Source organism: Podarcis cretensis (genome assembly GCF_951804945.1).
Source record: "Podarcis cretensis genome assembly, chromosome: 7".
In the NCBI taxonomy this organism is placed as follows: Eukaryota; Metazoa; Chordata; class Lepidosauria; order Squamata; family Lacertidae; genus Podarcis; species Podarcis cretensis.
In genome coordinates, this window is record NC_137176.1 from 32,665,167 (window position 1) to 32,673,098 (window position 7,932).

General features: G+C 43.5%; 1 long non-coding RNA gene across 1 annotated transcript; it reads left to right on the forward strand.

The window, feature by feature from the left end:
- The first annotated feature begins 1,992 nt into the window (after positions 1–1,992).
- LOC307220165 lies at positions 1,993–6,946 on the forward strand. Its single transcript, XR_013840738.1, has 2 exons — positions 1,993–3,958; positions 5,748–6,946. It is a non-coding gene; the product is annotated as an uncharacterized lncRNA (long non-coding RNA).
- The last annotated feature ends 986 nt before the right edge of the window (positions 6,947–7,932 follow it).

Genomic DNA, 7,932 nt, shown 5'->3' on the forward strand with positions numbered 1-7,932 from the left:
TCTTATGCATGTTTGCTCAGAGATAACATCTGCTGGGTTCAGTGATGTCTATTGCCCAAATAACTGTGCCCAGGATTGCAGCCTTACCTTTTAATGCATTGGTGACCACCCCTTGCCTTTGCTTATAGCCTCCACCTTTGCATTTTTCTATGTACCCGAAAAAATACCTGACAGAATATTACAACTGCAGCTGCAATTAGTTACCAGCCTACAGTAGGTGTGCTTCTCCTTTTGTCAATATCGCCTCCTAGAACGTATTGAAGATTATTTGAAAACAAATAGGGAGGAGAAACTTTCGAGAGTACTGTACAATGTGTGCAAAAGGATTGTGAACTTCAGTGTGAAGCGCATGCAATTTTGATATAAGCTCCCTTGAAATCAACAGGACTTACTTCTGAGTAAACATTCACAGAACCAGACAGCATGGGTAATAAAGAGAAGGTAGGTAGCTTGACCTTTCATTTTTGAGAGTTATAACAGGAATCTAGAGAAATAGCAGAGGGAAAAGGTTTCTGCTGCTGAATTCGGGTAGAGTTCAGTTCGACATTTATAATTGCATTAGAGTAGAATAGTGCTACTAAATACCTAGCAGACGTGCAAAATCCTCAATTTCAGTCAATTCTACAGTGTGGTCATTCATTCAGTGCTTTGCAACATTTCTGTATAATTGCGATAGCTTTCCCCTTGCAATATGTCACGACCTCCTGAAATCTTCCTGAATGTCATTATAATCTTTCTGTCAAGACTATTTCTTCTTTGGCTTGCTTATATAATTCAAAGATCTGCCTGCCCCTCCCCCAGGTTGCCCAGTCCCAGGCGCGCAGGAGGGTGGAGCTGGCCAGTTGCCTCAGTGTCTCACTGGCTCAGTCACCACTGAACTCATGGTGCAGAGCCGCCCGCAGTAAAAGAGCCCACCGTGGCGCTCCAACTGACGGGTGGACTCTTCCCCGGACTCAACTCTCGGGCCCCAGACTCTCGGTCTGGCACTCCTGAGAGCCCGGCACCTGGGTGCCCAACACCCCTAGCACTATGGGTAAGACGGCCCTGCATATGTTCTTCCTTCAGTACCTTCCTCCCTGGTGCCTTTTTCGTCTGTTTCCAGCTTTTATTGGTACTATTATGGTACTTAAAGAAGAAAAGATGGCCTGTGTGGTGTAGTGGCTTCTTTTTCTGTGAAGGAAAATGATATTTAAAAAGTCATTGCCTTTTCACACTTAGTCCTTTATTTTTAATGTTTTCATGTTTTGGTTTAATGGCTCATTCCCAGGCTAATACCTCCAAAGGAAACCAGAGAGTTAGAAGTGTCTAGTACACAGCTCAAATACACACACAGGTCTAGCAATCTGTTTTCACACATAAGCCTCAATTAAATTCTAACATCTATTAGATCCAATAATGTCTAGCACCCACAAATTCATAACAAACTATTATTTAGTGAATATAAATCACTTCACAGCACAAAACCCTCAAAGCAATCTACAGGACAAAAAGGGAAAGTAAATAAACACCACAGGAGCCAACTCCTAGGGGCCAAGGGGGCTTTGGCCTCCCAGTAGAATATTTGAGGGGGCTGCCTCCCCCAGCTGATGGGCATTGCCATTCAAATGGTGTGTGTGCACTGCTTCATGTGATCAGTTATGTGGGATGGGGCTTACCTGCCCCCCCAATGTGTTATTCAAGTTGGCACCCCTAAAAAACACAATACTGAACTTGCCTTGATTGTGATGAAACCTAAAATTGAATCCTTTGTCCAGGTTTGTACTTATAGGCTGTGCTGGATGCATTAATATATTTCTTGGAGTCAGTCCTATGCCACAGTATGGACTATATTTGGAGACAGATGTCATGGCAGCAGACTGACATGTGAGGGCTATGACCAAATAATAATAATAATAATAATAATAATAATAATAATAATAATAATTTATTTCTCTCCTGCCCTCCCCAGCCAAGGCTGGGCTCAGAGCAGCCGTACAACAGTAAAATAAATAATACAGGCTTCTAAAATAAATTCATTTATAAAATCAGTTCAAATCAAATTGATGGCAACCATTGGGCTAGAGTTCTGTGAAGAATTACCCTACAAAGCAACACTGATGGAAATCTAGGCCTGGGAAGTTTAAAGTGCATGTGTGAATGGGAGGGGGGAAGCTGCAGCTGTTTCCCCCTGCCCCACACCAGCTTTTCACTGCTTCCCCCGAGTACAGCTCTATGATTAAAATGAAAACTGCTGGGAAAAAGAGACAGTTTCCCAGGGAAGGGAAGAATACCGTCTCTCCATCCTGCAGCCTTGCACCCTGCTGCTGTTGCTGTTAGACTGTCTTTGCACCCTCCACCCCCCGCCCAATCTCTCTTTCTAAGCATTCAGCCGGATCCAGGTTGGCTCGTGCCACGTTAGGTCTATTCGGCTGTCGAAAGTCACGGACGGAAATAGAAATGGGCTTTGACTGAATCGTAGCAGACGTTTGCAAAGGATAGAACAGACGGCGGCATCGCCAAGCAGAATGGGACGTACTAAAATAACCATGGCACCACATGGTTACACAAAATAGCCACATGCACGAGCGGCAGGTTTCAAAAGGAGTGCTTTCTATGGTAATGAATAAATGAAATTTGATGAATATTTAACAAGCCACCTGCTTAGCTATGGTAATTAAGTAGTTTACTGTAGGCACCATGGTGCAGATGGATCATTAAGTGATGTGAGAGGTGACCAGGTAGGGATATTGCAGTCAGAGTTGGGAAGATGGCGGGCAGAGCGAGTGAACTGTGGATTAGCCACCAAAGAACGCAAGGGCTTTTCCCCCCTGCCTCTTTGTTTGTGGATATGAGACACCTTGGGAACCTGATTTGAATCCTGGAAGGGTTTGGTACCCTCAGCGTGAACCCTCTTCGCAGAGGATAGTACACAGTCACAATCAGGTCTTCAGATCAGCCCGAATGGTACATAGGGATGGTGTCCCCAAAAGCAACATTCTAGCCCTTATTGTGCATTGTGGTGCTGCTAGGAGCTGGAGGCAACAGACAGTAGATCTTCACTCACCCCTTCTTTCCTAGTGGGGAAGGGGGCTGCATCTTGTGGTTCACCCCAGGTGTTAAAATGTATTGAGCCGGCCCTGCCAAGGGTAAGTTATCCCAGGTTTCTTTTCTGGAGATGCTTAACAATTGTACTGTGTTCTTTGAGTTATATTTACAAATGTGTACATTACATGCAGGACTAACACACAGCTGCGTCTTTGAAATGCAACATGAGAAGTGGCCCAGAGTCATCTCCCGCTTGTGCTAATGTGTTCTCTTTTAGTGTTATTGTGACTTTTTTTCCTGGTACAAAATAATCTTCCTATTAGTGCAGGGAGCTGGCAGGTGCTAATCTGAAGTTTTTTCGATAGCCAACTCATTAAGGAGAAAGCAGGTGTGAAGGGATACATTTGGTTTCTAAATAAGTTAGAAAAGAATAACATTATTGGCCTCTCAGCTCTAGCAGACTTTTTATACCTTTAACCAAGGGCAGGGGATAAGGTGGGAGACTTTTCTTCAAAATTTATTGTGACTACAGTGCAGGAGTGACCGCAGATGTCAGCATTCACTATTCCTTTATGTTCCCCTACCACCACAGAAAATTCTTGCAAATCAAATGTTCTGTGTTAAATGAACTCCAAAATGCTTCAGAATTCTGTTGGGCAAAGCAAAGTGTATCACCCAGCTTCATTTTTTGCTGGTCAAAAATAGCATTTTTACTGTTAGGCAATTGAGATGTGCCATACAAATCAATATTACAGACTTTGAAGTTCCACGTACAGAAATATTGCGGGCTACAGAGATTCAGAAGTGCTACTGGCAGAAATCAATGCTCGAGAGTTGTTTGTGAAATAAAATGTACTTTTCAGACAAGAGCCTGTGAGGATTGGAATCCTGTGGTGAGATTTATTGAAGAGATTTTATGCAGATTTCCACCAAAGTAAGTTTGAGGTTTTCAAGGATGTATTTATTGTGCATTTTCACTGTAGTTTAGGGAGGCAGATACATCAGGTGTATCCCTATCCAGAGAGGTCTGATCTTTCCTTGGCAGTGAAGCCCATGTTAGATGATTGCAGTGCATTCTGTGTAGGGCTGCCTTCAAAGTGGCTTGGAAAATTCAGCTAGTAAAAAAATGTGGCCACTTGAGCCCTGGTGGGAGCTGAAAGTTTGCCTCATATGACATGTAACCTATACCCTGCGCCAGTTGCACTGGTTATTAGCACAAATTGAAAGGCTTATTTTTAACCTTAAAACCTTTAAACGGCTTGGGCCTGACTTACATTAAGGACCCTCACCCATATTAGCCTTGTCTGCATGTGGAGATCATCATGTGCCCACCTGTTAGAGCAGTTAGGTTGGAGATCACAAATGAAAGGGACTGAGCCTATACCCGACCAGCTTTCCTACTGGCTCTCACTGGCCTTTGCTTGAGATTGTGCTTTGCTTTGTGAGATGGCTGCTGAATTTTAGTTAGTAGCATAGGAAGGGATGTGTGGTGGTTACGGGTCGCCCCGGGTATCATCACTGAGGGGGGTTACAAAATGGCAAAAATGCATGTTTTTAAAATTAGAAATTCCCATTGCAGAAAAAAGGTTTTAAGTGCTTATGCTCATGATATTAAGTAAATAAACCTGAAAATAACACTTGCAACTGTATCTTATTTTTCCTTCTTTTAATAATTTCAATGTGTGTGTGTGTGGGGGGGTGTGACAAGAAATTTTCTGCGCTGGGTACCACCTGACCTTGCTATGCCACTGATTTTAGTCTGTATTTGAATTGCTTTGTTTTGGGCTGTCTGGATGCTCTTTATTTTAGTTTAGCTTGGCATTTATTAAATATGCTTATTGTGCTTGTTTTGTACATTTAGCGTGTAAGTTGCCTTGATATGGCTTTTGCCCTTAAAGGCATTCTAGAACTATTACAAATAAAAATAAATAGATAGAACCCCAAGGAACATTTCAACATGTGGGTGCCACCAGTGAGAAAGCCCTGCTATTAGGGTGAACAGTTTAGCTTCAGCATAGAAGAAGGAAAGCATTGCTAGAAAAGGAATTCATATTTGCATATGCATATATATGTGTGTGTGTGTGTGTGTATGTATATGCAAATGTAGAACTACATTTCAGCACAATGGAGTAGACTGTGAACAGGTGACCTCTATGCTTCCTCAGTCTGCTGTCCAGGTGTGAAGTGCTGGTAGGTAATTTGAGGGCCCCTGTTCCTCTTTCTTTTGGTTTTTTATTTTTAAAACTGGACATAGAGAATCCCTTCAAATGGAGGTCTACTCACCAACAACCTTCAAATAGAGGAATATCCTTTGTAAAGTAGGTGGCAAGCAGGGGTGGAGAACCTTTTTGGCTGCATGAGTTGGAGCTTTTTCTGGCCCCACCCTTGTGGAACAACTTGGGCAGATGAATGGGGCAAACCACCTGTCAGTCACCTGATGTCATCATCATCCAAATCTGTTCCCAAGTGCCCGGTAGGCAGCTGGAGACTGATAGCTGAGTGCTTGGAAGCCGCAGTGCAAGGAGCTTTGCTGCTCCAGTAGCACCAAGCAGTTTGCATGGGATCCACTACTAAAATCGAGGGAAGACTCCATTTTAGCAGCGGTTTCAAGAGAAAACTCTTGGTGCTCTTGGAGCAAGGTGTACTGCAGCTGATGGGCAGGGGGAGTGTGCCTTGCTCCAGCAAAGGAACCATCAGGATCTCATTTTAAGTGTCCTTTGTAGTTTCATCTGGATTCAGTTGAAAAGGACCCAGCAAAAGACTGAATTGGACTGAAGACAAGAGGAGCCAGTATTTAAATCACAGTAACCTTATATTTCTTCTTCTCTCTCCTCAGGATCTCATTTTAAGCTTCTTCCTTTGTAGTCCCACCTGCCCACACCTGATAGTGTAGGTGATATTTAGGGGAAATGGCCTTTTGGGTCAAAAGGTGAGGCCTGATGCCCCAAATGTGGACTGAAGGTTCCCCAACCCTGTCATAGCAGATCGCACATGGGTGAAGGAGGGAATGTGGAACAAGGCTTCTGGGGAACCAAGTGAGCTGGGGGTGAAGGTGTTCCTCACGCAGGCTATTTAGAAAGAAGCAATACAAAATCTCCAAGAACTGAAACTGGAGTTGAAGGATTGGCGATGGAATGGCGCCATTTGCATTGGCGCCAAACATTCTTCTCTGCAAAGTTTCAAATAAGCTTCAAGAGTTCACTTAAGGATTGTTACAGAGGGGAGCGCAAGACCCAGCAGAGAAAATATAGCCTACCTATTGGGATTTCGTGATCTAGGGCTTGCAGAACTCTCTAGAGAAATGAATTCCTAATTTGCAGTAACAAGCTAGCTAATGTGTTCATTTCATCACATTATGGGGAAAACACGCTTTGTACTTGGAACCATTATTGCTGCTGTTGACCTGCTCTCCTCAGGGAGTGGTGGGTGAACAAAAAGAAGCTGATCTGAGGTTCAGAAGCAGCGCAGTGACATTAGCCGGGGGACCCAGAAGTTGCAGAAAGGGAACTTGCTGCTGCCTCAGAGACCAGCCTGCCTAAGAATAATATTGCAGTGTTTTAAAAACAGCCATAGTTTGGTAGGAGGGTTGTGTTGGTAGTTCTGCATCCTGCTTTGATACCTTGATTCCAAGCCTTTATTTATCCACCTAATTGTTGCTATGGAAATTCAATATTTAAAGAGGTAATTATTGCTGATCTTGTTGCATGTGTCCATTGCTGATGTCCAGCTGTTAGCTCTTTAGCTCCAGTCTAGCAGATTAATTACTGCTATTGATTACTTTGAGCTTCTCTCTTCACACCTGCAGTTTGTGTAATTAGCAAGTGGCCTCCTCCGAAAATTAGGAGCAGTTTCATCCTGGCACTTTGCCATTTCCCAGCCATGTGCTCTGCTCTGCTGAACAAAAGCAAATCTCCTTTAAATAGAGATATCTGGGCAATGAACTCCTTTGCCCCTTTCAAAATGTACATGCTTACTGCAGATTGCCCTGGCTCAGGAAATATTTCATCTAATTATAAAAACACCCATAATCACCAGATTCCTAAATGTTGGTGGGAGTGGTGGCCGTGCATGTGAGCAGCTTTTAATGTATGATACGGTTTTGGGAAGACCACAGCCCTAGTTGAGGGTTTGTTCTACTTGTGTGTAAACAACCCTTCCAGTGCATTGCCATTACAGCACTTTAAGTGCCCCATGAGTGAAGATCTGAATTGGGGAGCCTCTCCATGCTATGTAGAACCCCAAAGAACTCAGAGATAGAGGAATATCCTTACTTCAGACCTTCACCACCCTCAAACTCATATCATGGTATTGGTAATGCATTGGAGGGAGTGGGGCTTGGCAGCGACCCCCTCCTCCCACTTCTATGTTAGTTTTTATGCTGGTAGAACTAAATTATGAATAAGGTTTTCATTTCCCCTCCATCATCATGGGGACTTCCATAAAATTAATGCCACCAAATTAAAATTGGTGAAGAAACTGTTGCAGGTGTGAATGTGGAAATGTGTCCTTATCAGCAACATGCAGGAATTACTTTAAGTGTTATTCCTGCTTGTTTTAAAGAGTGCTTGCCTGGAATATTCTTTAGTTCAGGGGCCACCAGTGTGACACCCCTGGGTGCCTCTGGTCCTGCTGAATTTAGACTTGAAAGAATTCTACTGTTGTCGATAGGAAAGGTTGTGGGGGGAGCTTGGTTGTAGTGTGTGGGGTTCCCAGCTGGCAGTTTCTCCCGCTGGCAAATGTGCCCACGGGCCCCTAATGGTTGGACTCTTCAGTTCTAATTCCTCCTTCAGTGTTTCCATAGAAGCTATTTCTTCATATGGGAAGAAGTTCCAAGATAGCGAAGAAATGCATTTGAACACTACATCAAAACAGTTATAATCTAGAAGCACCCCCAATTCTGTTGTTTCA